General features: G+C 38.1%; 1 protein-coding gene and 1 pseudogene across 1 annotated transcript in view; one reads left to right on the top strand and one right to left on the bottom strand.

Annotated features, from left to right (window-relative positions):
* The window catches only part of ZDHHC15 (zinc finger DHHC-type palmitoyltransferase 15), a 197836-nt gene that overhangs the window by 24030 nt on the left and 150765 nt on the right, over positions 1-23041 (bottom strand). The gene's annotated exons all lie outside the window — the stretch shown is intronic.
* LOC123935191 lies at positions 7655-8788 on the top strand (annotated as a pseudogene).

The raw sequence follows: 23041 nt of genomic DNA, 5'->3' as shown, positions 1-23041 counted from the left end.
GTAGCAGGCTGAGACTACATCAGGTAGCAGGAGATCAGCTCGATAGCTTATCTAAACATTGCAAACACCTACAAATCCAACGGGAGAGCGAAGAGAAGGAGAACAGCAACTCTAGAAACAGAAAATCAACCACTTTCTGAAAGAACCTGTTTATATCCACTTTCTCCCCCCCCACAATTAGGGGTCTCTTCTGATTTGGTTACAGTGCATTTTTCTGGGGTCTTTGCCACCCTTTTAGTATTTTATTTGATCCTTCATATCCTCTTATCTGGACAAAATGACAAGGCGGAAAAAATCACCACAAACAAAAGAACAAGAGACAGTACCGAAGGCTAGGGACCTAATCAACACAGACATTGGTAATATGTCAGATCAAGAGTTCAGAATGACGATTCTGAACATTCTAGCCGGGCTCGAAAAAGGCATGGAAGATATTAGAGAAACCCTCTCTGGAGATATTAAAGCCCTTTCTGGAGAAATTAAAGAACTAAAATCTAACCAAGTTGAAATCAAAAAAGGTATTAATGAGGTGCAATCAAAAATGGAGGCTCTTACTGCTAGGATCAATGAGGCAGAAGAAAGAATTAGTGATATAGAAGACCAAATGACAGAGAATAAAGAAGCCGAACAAAAGAAGGACAAACAGCTACTGGACCATGAGGGGAGAATTCGAGAGATAAGTGACACCATAAGACGAAACAACATTAGAATAATTGGGATTCCAGAAGAAGAAGAAACAGAGAGGGGAGCAGAGGGTCTATTGGAGAGAATCATTGGAGAGAATTTCCCTAATATGGCAAAGGGAACAAGCATCAAAATCCAGGAGGTGCAGAGAACCCCCCTCAAAGTCAACAAGAATAGGTCCACACCCCGTCACCTAATAGTAAAATTTACAAGTCTTAGCGACAAAGAGAAAATCCTGAAAGCAGCCCGAGAAAAGAAGTCTGTAACATACAATGGTAAAAATATTAGATTGGCAGCAGACTTATCCACAGAGACCTGGCAGGCCAGGAAGAGCTGGCATGATATATTCAGAGCACTAAACGAGAAAAACATGCAGCCAAGAATACTATATCCTGCTAGGCTATCATTGAAAATAGAAGGAGAGATCAAAAGCTTCCAGGACAAACAAAAACTGAAAGAATTTGCAAACACCAAACCAGCTCTACAGGAAATATTGAAAGGGGTCCTCTAAGCAAAGAGAGAGCCTAAAAGTAGTAGATCAGAAAGGTACAGAGACAATATACAGTAACAGTCACCTTACAGAAAAATAATGGCACTAAATTCATATCTCTCAATAGTTACCCTGAATGTTAATGGGCTAAATGCCCCAATCAAAAGACACAGGGTATCAGAATGGATAAAAAAACAAAACCCATCAGTATGTTGCCTACAAGAAACTCATTTTAGACGCGAAGACGCATCCAGATTTAAAGTGAGGGGGTGGAAAACAATTTACCATGCATCAGAAGAAAGCTGGGGTGGCAATCCTTATATCAGATCAATTAGATTTTAAGACAAAGACTATAACAAGAGATGAGGAAGGACACTATATCCTACTCAAAGGGTCTGTCCAACAAGAAGATCTAACAATTTTAAATATCTATGCCCCTAACGTGGGAGCAGCCAACTATATCAACCAATTAATAACAAAATCAAAGAAACACATCAATAATAATACAATAATAGTAGGGGACTTTAACACTCCCCTCCCTGAAATGGACAGATCATCCAAGCAAAAGATCAACAAGGAAATAAAGGCCTTAAATGACACACTGGACCAGATGGACATCACAGATCTATTCAGAACATTTCATCCCAAAGCAACAGAATACACATTCTTCTCTAGTGCACATGGAACCTTCTCCAGAATAGATCACATCCTGGGTCACAAATCAGGTCTCAACTAGTATCAAAAGATTAGGATCATTCCTTGCATATTTTCAGACCGCAATGCTCTGAAGCTAGAACTCAATCACAAGAGGAAAGCTGGAAAGAACCCAAATCCATGGAGACTAAACAGCATCCTTCTAAAGAATGAATGGGTCAACCAGGAAATTAAAGAAGAATTGAAAAAATTCATGGAAACAAATGATAATGAAAACACAACAGTTCAAAATCTGTGGGACACAGCAAAGGCAGTCCTGAGAGGAAAATATATAGCAGTACAAGCCTTTCTCAAGAAACAAGAAAGGTCTCAAGTACACAACCTAACCCTACACGTAAAGGAGCTGGAGAAAGAACAAGAAAGAAATCCTAAACCCAGCAGGAGAAGAGAAATCATAAAGATCAGAGCCGAAATCAATGAAATAGAAACCAAAAAAAACAATAGAAAAAATCAACAAAACTAGGAGCTGGTTCTTTGAAAGAATCAATAAGATTGATAAACCCCTGGCCAGACTCATCAAAAAGAAAAGAGAAAGGACCCAAATAAATAAAATCATGAATGAAAGAGGAGAGATTACAACTAACACCAAAGAAATACAGACAATTATAAGAACATACTATGAGCAACTCTACGCCAACAAATTTGACAATCTGGAAGAAATAGATGCATTCCTAGAGACATATAAACTACCACAACTGAACCAGGAAGAAATAGAAAACCTGAACAGGCCCATAACCAGTAAGGAGATTGAAACAGTCATCAAAAATCTCCAAACAAGGGGCACCTGGGTGGCTCAGAGGGTTAAGCCGCTGCCTTCAGCTCGGGTCATGATCTCAGGGTCCTGGGATCGAGTCCCGCGTCGGGCTCTCTGCTCAGCGGGGAGCCTGCTTCCCTCTCTCTCTCTCTCTGCCTGCCTCTCTATCTACTTGTGATCTCTCTCTGTCGAATGGATAAATAAAATTAAAAAAAAAAAAAGAAAAAAAATCTCCAAACAAACAAAAGCCCAGGGCGAGACGGCTTCCCAGGGGAATTCTACCAAACATTTAAAGAAGAACGAATTCCTATTCTCCTGAAACTGTTCCAAAAAATAGAAATGGAAGGAAAACTTCCAAACTCATTTTATGAGGCCAGCATCACCTTGATCCCAAAACCAGACAAGGATCCCACCAAAAAAGAGAACTACAGACCGATATCCTTGATGAACACAGACGCAAAAATTCTCGCCAAAATACTAGCCAATAGGATTCAACAGTACATTAAAAGGATTATTCACCACGATCAAGTGGGATTTATTCCAGGGCTGCAGGGTTGGTTCAACATCCGCAAATCAATCAATGTGCTACAACACATTAATAAAAGAAAGAACAAGAACCATATGATATTCTCAATAGATGCTGAAAAAGCATTTGACAAAATACAGCATCCCTTCCTGATCAAAACTCTTCAAAGTGTAGGGATAGAGGGCACATACCTCAATATTATGAAAGCCATCTATGAAAAACCCACCGCAAATATCATTCTCAGTGGAGAAAAACTGAAAGCTTTTCCGCTAAGGTCAGGAACACGGCAGGGATGTCCATTATCACCACTGCTATTCAACATAGTACTAGAAGTCCTAGCCTCAGCATTCAGACAACAAAAAGGAATTAAAGGCATCCAAATTGGTAAAGAAGAAGTCAAACTATCACTCTTCGCAGATGATATGATATTATATGTGGAAAACCCAAAAGACTCCAGTCCAAAACTGCTAGAACTTGTACAGGAATTCAGTAAAGTGTCAGGATATAAAATCAATGCACAGAAATCAGTTGCATTTCTGTACACCAACAACAAGACAGAAGAAAGAGAAATTAAGGAGTCAATCCCATTTACAATTGTACCCAAAACTATAAGATACCTAGGAATAAACCTAACCAAAGAGGCTAAGAATCTATACACAGAAAATTATAAAGTATTCATGAAAGAAATTGAGGAAGACACAAAGAAATGGAAAAATGTTCCATGCTCCTGGATTGGAAGAATAAATATTGTGAAAATGTCCATGCTACCTAAAGCAATCTACACATTTAATGCAATCCCTACCAAAATACCATCCATTTTTTTCAAAGAAAGGTAACAAATAATCCTAAAATTTATATGGAACCAGAAAAGACCTCGAATAGCCAAAGGAATATTGAAAAAGAAAGCCAAAGTTGGTGGCATCACAATTCCGGACTTCAAGCTCTATTACGAAGCTGTCATCATCAAGACAGCATGGTACTGGCACAAAAACAGACACATAGATCAGTGGAACAGAATAGAGAACCCAGAAATAGACCCTCAACTCTATGGTCAACTAATCTTCGACAAAGCAGGAAAGAATGTCCAATGGAAAAAAGACAGCCTCTTCAATAAATGATGCTGGGAAAATTGGACAGCCACATGCAGAAAAATGAAATTGGACCACTTCCTTACACCACACACGAAAATGGACTCCAAATGGATGAAGGACCTCAATGTGAGAAAGGAATCCATCAAAATCCTTGAGGAGAATGCAGGCAGCAACCTCTTCGACCTCAGCCGTAGCAACATCTTCCCAGGAACAACGGCAAAGGCAAGGGAAGCAAGGGCAAAAATGAACTATTGGGATTTCATCAAGATCAAAAGCTTTTGCACAGCAAAGGAAACAGTTAACAAAACCAAAAGACAACTGACAGAATGGGAGAAGATATTTGCAATCGACATATCAGATAAAGGGCTAGTATCCAAAATCTATAAGGAACTTAGCAAACTCAACACCCAAAGAACAAACAATCCAATCAAGAAATGGGCAGAGGACATGAACAGACATTTCTGCAAAGAAGACATCCAGATGGCCAACAGACACATGAAAAAGTGCTCCACGTCACTCAGCATCAGGGAAATACAAATCAAAACCACAATGAGATATCACCTCACACCAGTCAGAATGGCTAACATTAACAAGTCAGGAAATGACAGATGCTGGTGAGGATGCGGAGAAAGGGGAACCCTCCTCCACTGTTGGTGGGAATGCAAGCTGGTGCAACCACTCTGGAAAACAGCATGGAGGTTCCTCAAAATGTTGAAAATAGAACTACCCTATGACCCAGCAATTGCACTACTGGGTATTTACCCTAAAGATACAAACATAGTGATCCGAAGGGGCACGTGTACCCGAATGTTTATAGCAGCAATGTCTACAATAGCCAAACTATGGAAAGAACCTAGATGTCCATCAACAGATGAATGGATAAAGAAGAAGTGGTATATATACACAATGGAATACTATGCAGCCATCAAAAGAAATGAAATCTTGCCATTTGCGACGACGTGGATGGAACTAGAGCGTATCATGCTTAGTGAAATAAGTCAATCGGAGAAAGACAACTATCATATGATCTCCCTGATATGAGGACATGGAGAAGCAACATGGGGGGTTAGGGGGATAGGAGAAGAATAAATGAAACAAGATGGGATTGGGAGGGAGACAAACCATAAATGACTCTTAATCTCACAAAACAAACTGCTGGGGTTGCTGGGGGGAGGTGGCATTGGGAGAGGGGGAGGGGGCTATGGACATTGGGGTGGGTATGTGCTATCGTGAGTGCTGTGAAGTGTGTAAACCTGGCGATTCACAGACCTGTACCCCTGGGGATAAAAATACATTATATGTTTATTAAAAAAAAAATTTGGAAGGGGAGGCGAACCATAAGAGACTATGGACTCTGAAAAACAACCTGAGGGTTTTGAAGGGTCAGGGGTGGGAGGTTGGGGGAACAGGTGGTGGGTAATGGGGAGGGCACGTTTTGCATGGAGCACTGGGTGTTGTGCAAAAACAATGAATACTGTTACGCTTAAAAAATAAATAAAATGGAAAAAAAATGTGGTGGGGACTAAGGAGTACTCTTGTTATGAGCACAGGATAATATATAGAATTGTTGAATCACTATATCATATTCCTGAAACCAATATTATAGTGTATGTTCACTAGAATGTAATAAAATCTTAAAATTAATAAATAAATAAGTAAAAAGTTGTCAGCAGTTGTCCCTTACAGTTTTTGGTTAGTATATTCTTTATGAAATTATTGTGCCATTCAGAGTCCTTCCATAACTGTGAGGTCTAGATCCCAGAGTACAGATGCCAGTCAGGATGGATTACACTTGCCACAAGAGGCTGGAAAATTTTCATGCCACTATGTTAACCAGACAGATTCTAGATCATGGCTCCATGATGGGCACAATATTCTCTCTTATCTGGAATCTCAGGGTTAGGTTGTTCTTGCCCTTAAGTCCAAACAGAAAGCAGCTGTATTTACCCAGCTCTTCAGCGAAGGATATACAGAAAATAACTCATGGTTGTCTAACATCTCAAAGAGAAAAAGAGTAAGTGCTTAAGCATATATATTATCTCACCTATATACTTCCACCAAGAAGGCGATTGAAAGACAATTCTGAACTGTAATGTGCTATTTGCCTTTCTGTTCCTTGCGAAGGTTGGATGTCTCAAAATTTGGTAGTTATGGTTTGGCAATGTATCTTTTCAGAAATTGACTTAGTATTCTGCTAAATGCATTTCTTTAGCTTTTTACCACTGCAGTCCACATTCTTATTTGGCACAGAATGCTTCCTCTCAGCGCTTATTTGATCAGGCTTGTAGACATTGAAGTCTGAGCTGAAAAACTGGATTAACAACTTCAAAATACCACTCCTGGTAGAGATCAAGCTAAGGCAGGAAAAGTAGTCATCATGTGGTGAGGACTAAATTGAAAAAATACAGATACTTCAAAAAATCATGCTTTGCATAATAGAAGACAAATGAAGAATTAGGAAGTTAATTTGCTTTCTACTATCTGCACCTATACTGCTTTCCCCACTCCCACCTGCTCTTGATGCTTGTTGTTATAGTGATTTCATCATTTATTCAATAGATGTCTACTTTTACCAAGAATGATAATTTCAGTATTAGTGTGTGCTCAGCATTCATTCTCTTCCTGTCTCACTCTAGATCTCCTCCTTTCCTTTAAAATCCTATATTTCTATATAAACCCTGGATATCAGAACAGTATGTGCACACTTCTTTCTAGTCATTGGTTTTCAGAGACAGGGAAGTGTGGGGAAATGGACACAATGTGGAATCTGGAAGAACTTCAGCTGAGTTGCAACTGATTCGTGGCCTTATATAAGTCACTTTATCCTTCAGCCTCAGCTTTATTATCTGTAAAATAAGGCAATACTCTCTCCTTCACAGTATTTTTATGACACTCTCACCCAAATTATGAGTAACCTCTAAGGGTCTGACCTTTACACTCTCAAGTTCTCTTTTTCCATTCATTTCCTTCTCCTTATGTATGCATCTCAACATTGCTTAGGTGATTCCAAATTTCACATTTACCTCCTTTCCCTACACTTACTTTCTCCCTTGATGATCTCCTACACCTCTAATAGGTTTAACTGCTATCTCTATATGAATGACTCCCAGATCTTTCTTGTCACTGGGACTATTTCTAATTAATCAAAATGCCTCCTGGCTTTGATCCTTCCTCTTCATTTCTAGTGTTATCCACCACTCACGAAGCCACTGTGGCATATGCCCAACTATCTATTACTCTTTCTAGTTTTTGTCTCTCCAAATTTCAATTCATCCTGTGTACTAGTAACTAAGTATTCTTTAAAAACTGTATCTTTCATTGCGGAAGCCGAGGCTTGCCATATTGTGCGGCGGCGCCAGCGGCCACGGTGGCTTGTACCTGAGTCTCGGTCTGGCCCCGGCCAGCTGAGTCCCGGGCTGGGGCAGGAGCCACAATGTCTCAGGCTGTGCAGATAAACGGAACTCAACCATTAAGTAAAACATGGGAACTCAGTTTATATGAATTACAACGAACACCTCAGGAGGCAATAACGGATGGCTTGGAAATTGTGGTTTCGCCTCGAAGTCTACACAGTGAATTAATGTGTCCAATTTGTTTGGATATGTTGAAGAACACCATGACTACAAAGGAGTGTTTACATCGTTTTTGTGCAGACTGCATTATCACACCCTCAGAAGTGGCAATAAAGAATGTCCTACCTGTCGGAAAAGCTAGTTTCTAAAAGATCACTAAGGCCAGACCCAAACTTTGATGTGCTTATCAGCAAAATTTATCCAAGTCGTGATGAGTATGAAGCTCATCAAGAGAGTATTAGCCAGGATCAACAAGCACAATAATCAGCAAGCACTCAGTCACAGCATTGAGGAAGGACTGAAGATACAGGCCATGAACAGATTACAGCGAGGCAAGAAACAACAGATTGAAAATGGCAGTGGAGCAGAAGACAATGGTGACAGTTCTCACTGTAGTAATGCTTCCACGCACAGTAATCAGGAAGCAGGACCTAGTAACAAATGGACCAAAACATCTGATGATTCCGGGCTTGAGCTTGATAATAACAATGCAACAGTGGCAATTGATCCAGTAATGGATGGTGCTAGTGAAATTGAATTAGTATTCAGTCCTCATCCCACACTAACAGAAAAAGATGATAGTGCACAGACAAGATACATAAAGACTTCAGGTAATGCCACTGTTGATCACCTATCCAAGTATCTGGCTGTGAGCTTTGGAGGAACTTCGAAGCAAAGGAGAATCAAACCAGATGAACCTTGATACAGCCAGTGAGAAGCAGTATACCATTTACATAGCAACAGCCAGTGGGCAGTTCACTGTATTAAATGGCTCTTTTTCTCTGGAATTGGTCAGTGAGAAATACTGGAAAGTGAACAAACCCATGGAACTTTATTAGGCACCCACAAAGGAGCACAAATGAGCTTTTACTAAAACCAAGTCTGAGAATGAACTTTTTTTATAGCCTATTTCTTTAATATTAAAGATGTAACGTCTTTACTTTTATGGACAGAATCTTGGATATGTTGTTGTTTTCTTTCTGAGCCAGACTCGTTTACACTATTAGAATCTTTTCCCCTTAATTTAAAATTTCCTTTTGGGAAGGGACTGCAATTATTCAGGACTTTTTCTTTCCTTTTAAAAATATATCTAAGTTGTATGTTTTGATGAAGTATGGTTCCATTTGGAGCACCCTTTTGACCCAGGAATTTTTCACAGTTCCATATTCTTAAGTGAAGATTCAGTTGGCTATCCTTTTCCTTCCCCTCAAAAGTTTTTTTAGGCCTACAGAATGTTAAATAATATGTATTTTGACTTTTTTTTCCTGGAGTCTTGTATATTTATAGTTTTCTATATAAGCTGTAGTATCTTCATGAAGACCAAGACTCAAATTTACTGTGCTTAAAAAACAATTCTCATAGGATTATTATTTTCATGGTATTTTCTTCCATAATATCTCATTTTTTTAAAAAGGTTCTTTATGAACTTAGTGTCCATTGTCATGCAATGTTATTTTTTTTTCCATTTTTTCCCTCTAATTTTGGAATTTCTGATCCTGGGAAAGAGAAACAAAATGTCAAGTTCTGTGAGAACATGGTTCATTTATAGATTACACTGAAGAAAGAAAAATTAAATTGGTCTTATGTAGTCTTCAAGTGTATATTTAAAGAGGTCTTTTCTATTAGCTTCACTGTCACTTCAGTTCCTTTATTATGTGTGTTTGATGTTTTTTCCTATTAAAATACCAGAGATATAGAGATATTTTGCACTTTAGCCTTGATGAAAAGTACAAGATATGTTCAAAGCTTCCCTAATTCTTTTTTTCTTGGTAGCCACATAAGTTTCAAAAATAACATGGCACAAAGAACTAACTAACATCTGGAAAAGAAAGTTTACTTCTGTTTGAAAAGCGTGTTCAGCATTTTGGGTGGCCCTATCACTTTATAAATTTGGTGCTCTGCTAATCACACTCTAGAGAAGCAAGTTAATGGAGCTTAAGCCCTGCCCTAGTGAAAGATTATTTTGTAGAAGAACGGCAGCAAGTAGGGTAAAGTCATTTTTTTGTTCTTAATTTAGTTTTATATTTAGGGACAGTGTTGGGCTTTTAGAGCCAGAAGGCTTTATGAAGACAGATTAGAAGTAAGATTGACTTGTGTGTTGCTTTTCATCACTGTCCTAATTCCAGGTATGTTTCCAGGTTTATAATTATCACAGTATTTACAAAGACTTGATTGCATTGAGAAATTAACCTCAAAGGGTTCTCCCGCCCGCCCCCCAGGTTGAGTAGTCCTCCAGTTCCATTGTAACTAAATAACCTGTCCAAACATTGTAAATATTTATCTGTCATTTTTGACAGATTGGGGCCAGCTTGATGTTTTAAATCTTCAGTCCAATATGAAAACTTAAAGGCTCATTAAATTTTTTACTGTCTTATTGAAAACAAAACAAAACAAAACAAAACTGTATCTTTCATTATATCAATATCACTCAAGACCAAAAGTTAATAGTGATTTCTTAGCCCTCTACCATCTGTCCATATCTTACTTTCCACAACCCACAATGTACTTAGGAATGAATGTTCTCCTCAGTGATCTAGCCACATTCATGTCATACTTCTTATGTAGAATGTTTCCTTATTTCTATCATCTATCCAGATGTTACTTATCCAAATAACATCTCACTTAAGTCCTGTCTCTTCCTCAAAACGTTCACCACTATAGCTCATATACTTTTCCCTTTATTAATATACTCAGTGTTTAATCATCACCAACAATCACACACTTACCATGTGTACCACACAGTACTTAGCATGAGGCTAAGCCTACATAAGGTATGTAATTGCTATCATCACTTTTATGGCAATGTGCTCATTAAGCCTTGTGTGCTTTTCCTATCCTTCCTTCCTTACAATTGCAAATTTCATGGGGGCAAAGCTCACCTATTATTTATCTTTGTATCCTTCTACAGTAGCTTGTCTGAGTATACCTTCATGAAATGTTTTCTGAATTGAACTGATTGATTGGAGACTTTCAATATTTCAGGAAAATATGCCAATTCAGAGCTGAGGGTTGGATACTTCAAGTAAATCAGTAAAATGAACATCCATGATATTATTACATGAGGTAAATTTTCAGGAGCCGTGGGTGTGGTCACATCCTTCTTAACTAGAAACATAAGAAACAAATCACTTGGAAAATGCCTAACTACCTAAAGCATAGTCCCCTCCCTAACCTAGTGTGTTATGTTTGATACTTTCAGGAATGAGACCTAGGATTTCTACTCTCAAGGCAAAATGATGAGTGTGAGAATAGTTTTATAACCTGGTGGTCAGAATGCGAGGTGGATGTGATAAGAGGTAGTGACTGGGTATACTTAGGAGAATACTTGCTCAAAGAAATTTTGTTCCAGAATAAGGAAGGCATATTTATAATGTGAATTTATAGTGGTTGCTTAGATATATTTCACGCATTACTTGTGACTTACGCATATCTTCTGCTCTTCATTCCTTGCCACCAAACCAAATTCTACCTAATTTTTAAGGTCCAAATTCTACCTCCCCTGTAAAGCCTTTTCTGACCAGTCCAGCCTTACAAGAATCACTCTTCTTTGAATTTCTATAGAACTTTATGATTCTATTCATTTGGTCAACATTATATCCTGCATTATGTTTTGTTAAGCAATTTTTCATTTTTGTGTTTATCCTCTCAAATAAATTTAACAAATGTTAGTTTCTCCCTTTCTCCTGTCCTTTACCTAAATATTCTTGGTCAACCAACCAGACATTCTCCCCCAGAATGGTACTAACCCCTGTATGTATTCTGAATGATAGAAAATAGCCTCTTAGAATAGAGCCACTCAAGTAATCATCCCACGTGTGTATTCATAAGTATAACCCACTGGAAGACCAGGTTGGTAAAATGTTAATATAGGCCTATATATCTTGAATTCCTATATAGAAAGCTGGTAAAGAATTGACTGAGATTATGGACTCTTTCATAGTTGGTCTTACCTACTGCCACTCTGCCTGGGAATAAATAAGGACAATTTGGTACCCTGAAGGAGTATATTCTTTGAGGTAGAAAACATGAATTTAACTTAGGGCCTTGTCTAAGTACTATGGTAGTGTCTTAAAGTTACTCACGCATGATCACAGAGGTCTGGTTAGGCCCAAAGAGCTATGTGATAAGGTATTTTTTTTCTTCAAGCAAGATACAATAGCTGTCTCTAACTGGCAGGGGATTGCATAGAATGTCACCCATAGATGTTTCTTAACAACACAGTTCTTGATGTGAAAGGCCCCTTGTCGCAGAATCAGAGCTCTTATATACAGGATGTACTTGGAGGGTTTGAGTTCTGATGAAGAGAAGGGCTCTTACTAATTCTCTCAGGAGGTCCAGAAATTAGAGCAATCTTTGACATAGGATGGAAGTGTGCTTTGATAGAAGTATCACTTCATCATCTTCCTAAAACAACATTTTCCTCACATCATGCACAAAAACCTGCACAAAAAACCTGCACAAAAACCATCAATAGTTCCTCATCACCTATATAATAAAGTTCTTAGTCTTGTATTGAAGGATTACCTGATCTGACACCAATTTACTTGCTAACTTAATCTAACAATCATCTTCCATAAGCAACACTATTTTGCAAGGTATGCAGAGAATACTGATATCAAGGTGACTAGGTCTTTGACTTCAAGGAGTTCCCATCCACTCACCCACCATTCAAACTCTTTGCTGGAGGTAAGCTACTTTCTTTAAGTCCCTCTCACTTAGCTTGTGGTCCCATGCATTGTAAACCGTGACTTTCCTTGTACCTACTGTATTTTTATTCCTTGCTACCAATTCAAATTCTATCTAGTCTTTAAGGCCCAAATCCTAACTATTCTGTAAAGCATTTCCTGACTAGCTAGCCACAGGAATCACTCTCTCCTTTGAATTACCGTAGCATAAACTTCATGGTTCTATGTATTTGGTCAATAACATATCTTATATTGTGTTTTATTAGGCAACTTTTCATATATATGTATCTTATCTTCCCAAATAAATGCAAAACCCTGGAGTTCACAGATAATAATGCATAATGCCTCTTATGATTCTAATATCATAACCTAAATATGTTCTCAACAAATACTAGCTTATTTATTCTGTTCTTCTTCCTAATAGGTTATTTATTATGGCAACATAACTTACAAGATTGAAAATGAATCAGAAACATTTTCTAACTTGAACAATTACTAATGGTTTCAAACAAAAAAGTTTTATCCAAACAAAACAGTAGGAGATTGAGCTCTATATAAAACACATAATATGCTAGAGTCTAATTCAATGTATTTCTGGATAAGCATCCAGTATTTGGTAAGACTAATTTTTCTAATCCCTGTTATCAGAAGGTTGAATTAACAAATTAAAGGAAATTTTGTTTTTGTATCATAGAGATTTTTTCTTGACAAAATATCCTTTCTGGGATATACTCTATCAAAATTATTAGAATAGGGAATGGGGTGGAAGATTGCAGTGGAGTAGGTAGAACCTAGGCTCATATCATCCCTCAAACACAGCTAGATAACAATAAAATCATTCTAAATACCACAGAAATAGGGCACCTGGGTGGCTCAGCAGTTAAGCTTCTGCCTTTGGCTCAGATCATGATCCTAGGGTCCTGGCTGGGCTCCCTGCTCAGCAGGAAGCCTGATTCTCCCTCACCCACTCCCCTTGCTTATATTCCCTCTCTTGCTGTAACTCTCTTTGTCAAATAGGTAAATAAAATCTTTGAAAAAAATACCACAGAAATCACCCTAAAGCCTGACAGAACAAACTCCACAACTCAAGGTAGTAGCCACAATGATGAAGGGATGAAGTATGGAGTTGTGGTTTAGGGGAGAAATGGATCTTGGGTGTTACAGAGGGGAGGGATATGTGGTTACAGAGAAAGGTGAGAGGGAGAGAGTAGAGCACACAGGGGAACACACAAAGAGAATATCTCCCCAAAGCTATGGGCTGGGAAAATGAAAGTGGCTTACTTTCATGTGAGTTCTTGCAATTAGTGGGTCCCAAAGCCTAGAGTTTTGAAGGTCAGCAGGTTTGGGTAGGATAGAGCCCTGAGGCACTGGGTTTTCCTGGAGAGAATGCAGGCAAAAATAAACCCAGGAGCAGAAAGTACAGAAACAGGATCTGAAAAACACTGGACACAGGAGGGGAGAATATCACTCTCAGAGTGCTTCCCTGACCAGGGAGTGTTCACAAGCATGACTCTACAGGGACAAGGGAGATACTTGGCCCCATTTCCCTGCCTTGCCCCTCAGTATAAACACAGAACCACTGCAGGAAGCCATGCAGCGATGACACAGGCTGCCTAACTTGCTTACACCAAGTCCCATACCCTTGCACTCAGGTGAGACTACCCTTCTCAGTCAAGTCTGCCTCAGTGTGGTGGGCCCTTCCCCAGAAGACCAGCAGAAACCCCTGCCCAAACCACAGCTCCCAAGAGACAGTTCTGTAGGGCTTCAGTTCTGGATGAAATAGTATCAGATTTCAGTATCAGTATTCAACAAGCAGACCAGAGCACATTTACTTAAAACTCACTACCTTCGGGGCACCTGGGTGGCTCAGTGCGTTAAAGCCTCTGCCTTCAGCTTGGGTCATGATCCTGGGGTGCTGGGATCAAGCCCCCCACTGGACTCTCTGCTCAGCGGGGAGCCTGCTTCCCCCCCTCTCTCTGCCTGCCTCTCTGCCTACTTGTGATCTCTCTCTGTCAAATAAATAAATAAAATATTAAAAAAAAATAAAATAAATAAACAAAATCTTTAAAAAAACAAATAAACAAACTCACTATGTTCTGGCCAAGGACCAAACACTGCCCACTGAAGGCAAGGACAGTCTCTGTAGACAACTGGTCTGAAGGAAAGAGCAGCCAAAACACAACAGCAGAACACATGCAGCACACAGCAGAGGTGTTCCCTGAGGCACCTGGCCCTGGACACCACATGGCCTCTTCTTCATAAAGTCATTACTCTCAGGAGCGGGAGACACAACCAGTTTTTCTAACATACAAACAAAAGTAGAGATGGACAAAATGCCATGACAGAGGAATTCTTCCCAAATGAAAGAACAAGATAAGGTCATGGCCAGAGGTATAAGTGAAATATATATAAGTAACATGCCTGATGGAGAATTTCAAGCAATGATCATAAGGATACCTGCTGGGCTTGAGAAAAGAATGGAAGATATCAGGGAGAACCTTACCACAAAGATAAAAGAGTTTAAAAAGAATCAGAAATGAAGAATATACAATAAATACAATTGGAAATAGATTTGATGCAAAAACAGCAGGTTGCAAGAAGCAGAGTAATGAATTAGTGATACAGAAGAAAAAACAATAGAAAATGATGAAGCTGAACAAAAGAGAGAAAGAAGAACTTATGCAACATGAGAATAGGCTTATGGAACTCAGTGACTCCATTAAACATAACATTCATATTATAGGAGTCTTAGAAGAGAGAAACAAAAGGGGGCAGAAAAACTACTTGAAGAAATAATAGCTGAAAACTTCCCTAATCTGGCGAAGGAAACAGACATCTAGATCCAGGAGGAAAAGACAGCTCCCATCAAAGTCAAATAAAGAAGGCCAACCTCAAGACATTTCATAATTAAAATTGCAAAATCCAGTGGTAAAGAAAAAATCTTAAAAGCAGTAAGTTAAAAGAAGTCCTTAACTTACAAGGGAAGATTCATAAGCTAGCTGGAGATTTCTCAAAAGTAACTCAGAAAGCCAGAAGGAAGTGGCATGATATATTCAATGAGCTGAATGGGAAAAATCTGCAGCCAAGAATACTCTATCCAGCAAGTCTATCATTCAGAATAGAAGGAGAAGTAAAGAGTGTCCCAGAGAAAGAAAAACTAAAGGAGTGCATGACTAAACTAGCCTGCAAGAAATATTAAAGGGGACTCTCTGAGTGGAAAAGAAGATGAAAAGTGTCAAAGACAAGAGAGGATCAGAGAAAATCTCCAGAACCAATGACAAAACAAGTAATAAAATGGCACTAAATATATATCTATCAGTATTTACTCTGAATGTAAATGGACTAAGTGCTTCCATCAAAAGATAGGGTGTCAGAATGGCTAAAAAAACCCCAAAAGATCCATCTACATGCTGCCTACAAAAGACTCATTTTAGACGTAAAGACACCTGCAGATTGAAAGTGAGGGGGTGGAGAAAAATATTTATCACACAAATAGATTTCAAAAGAAAGGTGGAGTAGCAATATTTGCATCAGACAAAATTGATTTTTAAATTTTTAAAATTTAAATTCAATTTAATGAACATATAGTATATTATTAGTTTCAGAGGTAGAATTTAGTCATTGGCTCAGTTGCCTATACACCCAGTGCTCATTCCATCAAGTGCCCTCCTTAATACCCAACACCTGGGGACCCCATTCCTCCACCTATCTCCCTCCAGCAACCTTCAGTTTGTTTCCTATAGTTAAGAGTCTCTTACGGTTTGTTCCCCTCTCTGATTTTGTCTTATTTTATTTTTCCTTCCCTTCTCTTACACGCATCTGTTTTGCTTTTTAAGTTTCACATATGAAGGAAATCATATGGTATTTGGCTTTCTCTGACTGACTTATTTTGCTTAGCATAGACAAACTAGATTTGAAAACAAAGACTGCAATAAGAGATGAAGAAGTGCACTATATCATAAAAAGGGGGGAAAATCCAACAAGAAGATCTAAACATTGTACATACTTATGCACACAACTGTGTGAAACCGTTAATAGCAAACATAAAGAAACTCACTGATATCAATACAATTATAGTAGGGACTTAAACACCCCACACACATCAATGCACAGATCATCTATACAGAAAATAAACAAGGAAACAATGACTTTGAATGAGTCACTGTACCAGATGGACTTAACAGATATATTCAGATCATTCCATCCTAAAGGAGCAGCATACACATTCCCTTCGAGTGCACATGGTTCTCCAGAATAGATCACATATTAGGTCACAAAACAGGTCTCAACAAATACAAAAAGATTTAAATCATACCATGCACCTTTACCGACCACAACATTATGAAAGTAGAAGTCAACCACAAAAAAAGATATGGAAAGACCACAAATACATGGAGGTTAAACAGCATGCTACTAAACAACAAATGCGTCAACCAAGAAATCAAAGAAGAAATAAAAATACATGGAAACAAATGAAAATGAAAACATGACAGTCCAAAACTTTTGGGATTCAGCAAAAGTGGTCCTCAGAGGGAAGTACATAGCAATACACACCTATCTAGAGAAGCAAGAAAACAATTTCAAATCAACAACCTAACTTTATACCTAAAGGAGGTAGAAAAAGAACAACAAATGAAGAAGCAAGCAGAAGGAAAGAAATAATAAAGATTAGAACAGAAATAAGTAATATAGAAACTAAAAAAAAAAAAAAAATAGAAGAGATAATGAAACCAGAAACTGGTTCTTTAAAAAAATTAATAAAATTGATATACCTCTCACAAGACTTATCAAAAAGAAAAGCAAAAGCATTTCTTTTTTTTTTCTTTTCTTTTTTTTTCCCGATTTTATTTATTTTTTTCAGCGTAACAGTATTCATTGTTTTTACACAGCACCCAGTGCTCCATGCAAAACGTGCCCTCCCTATTACCCACCACCTGTTCCCCCAACCTCCCACCCCTGACCCTTCAAAACCCTCAGGTTGTCCCTCAGAGTCCACAGTCTCCCATGGTTCACCTCCCCTCCCCAATGTCCATAGCCCCCTCCCCCTCTCCTAATCCCACCTCCCCCCAGCAACCCCCAGTTTGTTTTGTGGGATTAAGAGTCATTTATGGTTTGTCTCCCTCCCAATCCCATCTTGTTTCATTTATTCTTCTCCTATCCCCCTAACCCCCCATGTTGCTTCTCCATGTCCTCATATCAGGGAGATCATATGATAGTTGTCTTTCTCCGATTGACTTATTTCACTAAGCATGATACGCTCTAGTTCCATCCACGTCGTCGCAAATGGCAAGATTTCATTTCTTTTGATGGCTGCATAGTATTGCATTGTGTATATATACCACTTCTTCTTTATCCATTCATCTGTTGATGGACATCTAGGTTCTTTCCATAGTTTGGCTATTGTAGACATTGCTGCTATAAACATTCAGGTACACGTGCCCCTTCGGATCACTATGTTTGTATCTTTAGGGTAAATACCCAGTAGTGCAATTGCTGGGTCATAGGGTAGTTCTATTTTCAACATTTTGAGGAACCTCCATGCTGTTTTCCAGAGTGGTTGCACCAGCTTGCATTCCCACCAACAGTGGAGGAGGGTTCCCCTTTCTCCGCATCCTCACCAGCATCTGTCATTTCCTGACTTGTTAATGTTAGCCATTCTGACTGGTGTGAGGTGATATCTCATTGTGGTTTTGATTTGTATTTCCCTGATGCTGAGTGACGTGGAGCACTTTTTCATGTGTCTGTTGGCCATCTGGATGTCTTCTTTGCAGAAATGTCTGTTCATGTCCTCTGCCCATTTCTTGATTGGATTGTTTGTTCTTTGGGTGTTGAGTTTGCTAAGTTCCTTATAGATTTTGGATACTAGCCCTTTATCTGATATGTCGTTTGCAAATATCTTCTCCCATTCTGTCAGTTGTCTTTTGGTTTTGTTAACTGTTTCCTTTGCTGTGCAAAAGCTTTTGATCTTGATGAAATCCCAATAGTTCATTTTTGCCCTTGCTTCCCTTGCCTTTGCCGTTGTTCCTGGGAAGATGTTGCACAGCTGAGGTCGAAGAGGTTGCTGCCTGCATTCTCCTCAAGGATTTTGATGGATTCCTTTCTCACATTGAGGTCCTTCATCCATTTGGAGTCCATTTTCGTGTGTGGTGTAAGGAAGTGGTCCAATTTCATTTTTCTGCATGTGGCTGTCCAATTTTCCCAGCACCATTTATTGAAGAGGCTGTCTTTTTTCCATTGGACATTCTTTCCTGCTTTGTCGAAGATGAGTTGACCATAGAGTTGAGGGTCCATTTATGGGCTCTCTATTCTGTTCCACTGATCTATGTGTCTGTTTTTGTGCCAGTACCATGTTGTCTTGATGATGACAGCTTCGTAATAGAGCTTGAAGTCCGGAATTGTGATGCCACCAACTTTGGCTTTCTTTTTCAATATTCCTTTGGCTATTCGAGGTATTTTCTGGTTCCATATAAATTTTAGGATTATTTGTTCCATTTCTTTGAAAAAAATGGATGGTATTTTGATAGGGATTGCATTAAATGTGTAGATTGCTTTAGGTAGCATGGACATTTTCACAATATTTATTCTTCCAATCCAGGAGCATGGAACATTTTTCCATTTGTTTGTGTCTTCCTCAATTTCTTTCATGAGTACTTTATAATTTTCTGTGTATAGATTCTTAGCCTCTTTGGTTAGGTTTATTCCTAGGTATCTTATAGTTTTGGGTGCAATTGTAAATGGGATTGACTCCTTAATTTCTCTTTCTTCTGTCTTGTTGTTGGTGTACAGAAATGCAACTGATTTCTGTGCATTGATTTTATATCCTGACACTTTACTGAATTCCTGTACAAGTTCTAGCAGTTTTGGGGTGGAGTCTGCAAAAGCATTTCTAAGAAGGAATTTCATAGCAATACAAGCTTACCTCAAGAAACAAGAAAAGTCTCAGACAGCCTAACTTTACACCTAAAGAACTAGAAAAAGAACAAATTAAGCCTTAAGTTAGTAGAAGGAAGGAGTAACAAAGATTAAAGCACAAATAGAGACTAAAAAGCTATACAAAAGATCAATGAATCTAAGAGCTGTTTCTCTGAAAAGAAACAAACATGACAAATTTTTAGCTATATTCTCTAAGAAAAACATAAGAGGAAAAGTCATAACGGCCCCCACAAGATGTAGAAAGGATCTTAAGAAACTAGTATGAACAACTATACACCACCAAACTGAACAACTTAGAAGAAACAGATAAATTCCTTACAAATGCTATCTTCAAAAAGTGAATCATAAAGAAATAGAAAATCTGAATGGAACAATTACTGTGAAGCCAACTGAATAGGTAATCAAAAACCTCCTAACAAACAACAGTTCAGGACTGGAAAACTTCACTGGTGAGTTCTATGAAACATTCAAAGAAAACGTAATGCCTATCCTCAAACCCTTCTAAAGAATAGAAGAGAAGGGAATGCTCCAAATTCACTTAAAAGGCCAGCATTACCCCAATATCAAAACCAGATAAGAACATAACAATGATAAAAAATTATGGGCCAATATCCCTAATGAACATGGATGCAAAAACCCTCAAGAAAATTTTAACAAACTGAGTTCAACAATACATCAAAAAGATCCTATGGCATAAATAAAGGGGATTTATTTCGGGGATATAAGGATGTTTCAACATCCACAAATCAACATGATATACCAAATTATAAAAATGAAAGATGAAAATCCTTTGATCATCTCGGTAGATGCAGAAAAAGCATCTGACAATATTCAACATCCATGTATAACAACTCTCAACTAAGTGGGTTTGGAGGGAACATATCTCAACACCATAAAAGTCATATATGAAAAACCCATAGCTATATCATGCTTAATGGTGAAAAAATGACAGCTTTCACTCTAAGATCAGGTGTAATTCAAAGATGTTTACTCTCACCACTTTCATTCAATATAGTATTGGAAATCTTAGCCATAACAATAAGGTAAGGAAAAAAAATAAAAGGCATCCAAATCGTAAAGGAAGAAGTATCAATGTCCTTATTTGCAGATGACATATTATATATAGAAAAACCTAAAGTGTCCACCAAAGAATGTTAGAAATAGTAAACAAATTCTGTAAATTTGCAAGATACAAAATCAATATGCAGAAATCTGTGGTGTATCTACATACTAATTAAGTATCAGAAAGAGAAATAAATAAAACAATCCCATTTATAATTGCACCATAAAGAATAAAATACCTAGAAATAAATTTAACCAAGGAAGCAAAAGGCTGTACACTGAAAACTATTAAGACACTGATAAAAGAAATTCAAGACACACAAAAAGTGGGAAGATATTCCATGCACATAGATTCCAAAAATTAATATTAAAATGTCCATATTATGTAAAGTAATCTACATATTCAAAATTCCAACTGCATTTTCCATAGAAATAGAAAAACTAATTTAAAAATTTTTGTGAAATTACAAAAGATCCTGAATAACCAACGCAATCTTGAGAAAGAACAAAGGTAGAGGTATCATGCTCCCTGATTAAAAACTACACAACAAAGCTATGGTAACCGAAACATTATGGTACTGGCATTAAAAACAGACACACAGATCCATGGAACACAATTGTGAGTCCATACCCACACACATATGGATAATTAATTCATGACAAAGGAGCCAAGTACACACAATGGAGAAAGAATAGTCTCCTCAGTAATTGGTGCTGGGAAAACCAGACAGCCACATGCAAAGAAATGAAATTAGACCACTATCTTACACCATACACAAAAGATAACTCAAAATGAATTTAAGACCTGAAAACATTAAATCTGTAGAAGAAAACAGGTGGCAAGGTCTTTTACAACAGTCTCATTGATGTGTTTGCGGATTAATGACAAAGACAAGGCAAATGAAGACAAAAATTATAAAACGGGACTACATCGAACTAAAAAGCTTCTACACAGCTAAAGAATCAACATCAAAACAAAAAGGCAACCAACTGAATGGAAGAAGATATTTGCAATCATATATCTGATTAGGGGTTAATATCCAAAATACATAAAGAATCCATACAACTCAACAATAAAAAAACCAAATTGATCAAAAATGGACAGAAGAAATCAGGTAACATGATGCCACCAGTTTTGTTTTTGTTTTTCAACATTTCCTTAGCAATTTGGGGTCTCTTCTGATTCCATACAAATTTTAGAATTATTTGCTCCAGCTCTTTGAAAAATACCGGTGGAATTTTGATTGGAATGGCATTAAAAGTATAGATTGCTCTAGGCAGTATAGACATTTTAACAATGTTTATTCTTCCAGTCCAAGAGCATGGAACGGTCTTCCATCTTTTTGTGTCTTCTTCAATTTCTTTCATGAGTGTTCTGTAGTTCCTCAAGTACAGATCCTTTACCTCTTTGGTTAGGTTTATTCCCAGGAATCTTATGGTTCTTGGTGCTATAGTAAATGGAATCGATTCTCTAATTTCCCTTTCTGTATTTTCATTCTAAGTGTATAAGAAAGCCACTGATTTCTGTACATTGACTTTGTATCCTGCCACGTTACTGAGTTGTTGTATGAGTTCTAGTAGTTTAGGGGTGGAGTCTTTGGGGTTTTCCATATAAAGAATCATGTCATCTGCGAAGAGAGAGAGTTTGACTTCTTCCTTGCCAATTTGGATACCTTTTATTTCCCTTTGTTGTCTGATTGCCTTTGCTAGGACTTCTAATACTATGTTGAACAAGAGTGGTGAGAGTGGGCATCCTTGTCGTGTTCCTGATCTCAATGGGAAGGCTGCGAGCTTTTTCCCATTGAGGATGATATTTGCTGTGGGTCTTTCATAGATAGATTTTATGAAGTTCAGGAATGTTCCCTCCATCCCTATACTTTGAAGCATTTTAATCAGGAACGGATGCTGGATTTTGTCAAATGCTTTTTCTGCATCCATTGAGAGGACCATGTGGTTCTTCTCTCTTCTCTTATTGATTTGTTCTATCACATTGATGGATTTGCGAATGTTGAACCATCCTTGCAACCCAGGGATGAATCCCACCTGCTCATGGTGGATAATCTTTTAATGTGCTGCTGGATCCGGTTTGCTAGGATCTTGTTGAGAATCTTAGCATCCATATTCATCAGTGATATTGGTCTGAAATTCTCCTATTTGGTAGGGTCTTTGCCTGGTTTGGGGATCAGGGTAATGCTGGCTTCACAAAAAGAGTCTGGAAGTTTGCCTTCTGCTTCAATTTTTTGGAACAGCTTCAGGAGAATTGGTGTTATTTCTTCTTTGAAAGTTTGGTAGAATTCCCCAGGGAATCCGTAAGGCCCTGGGCTCTTGATCTTTGGGAGGTTTTTGATCACTGCTTCAATCTTGTTACTAGATATCAGTCTATTCAGGTTGTCAATTTCTTCCTGGTTCAATTTTGGGAGTTTATAGTTTTCCAGGAATGCATCCATTTCATCTAGGTTGCTTAGGTTATTGGCATATAACTGTTGGTAATAATTTCTGCTGTGATTACCAAGACAACGTGGTACTGGCA

This window comes from Meles meles, chromosome X, assembly GCF_922984935.1.
Source record: "Meles meles chromosome X, mMelMel3.1 paternal haplotype, whole genome shotgun sequence".
NCBI classification, from domain to species: domain Eukaryota; kingdom Metazoa; phylum Chordata; class Mammalia; order Carnivora; family Mustelidae; genus Meles; species Meles meles.
Note: the sequence above shows the minus strand (reverse complement) of the source record. Positions and strands in the feature narration are given on the sequence as shown.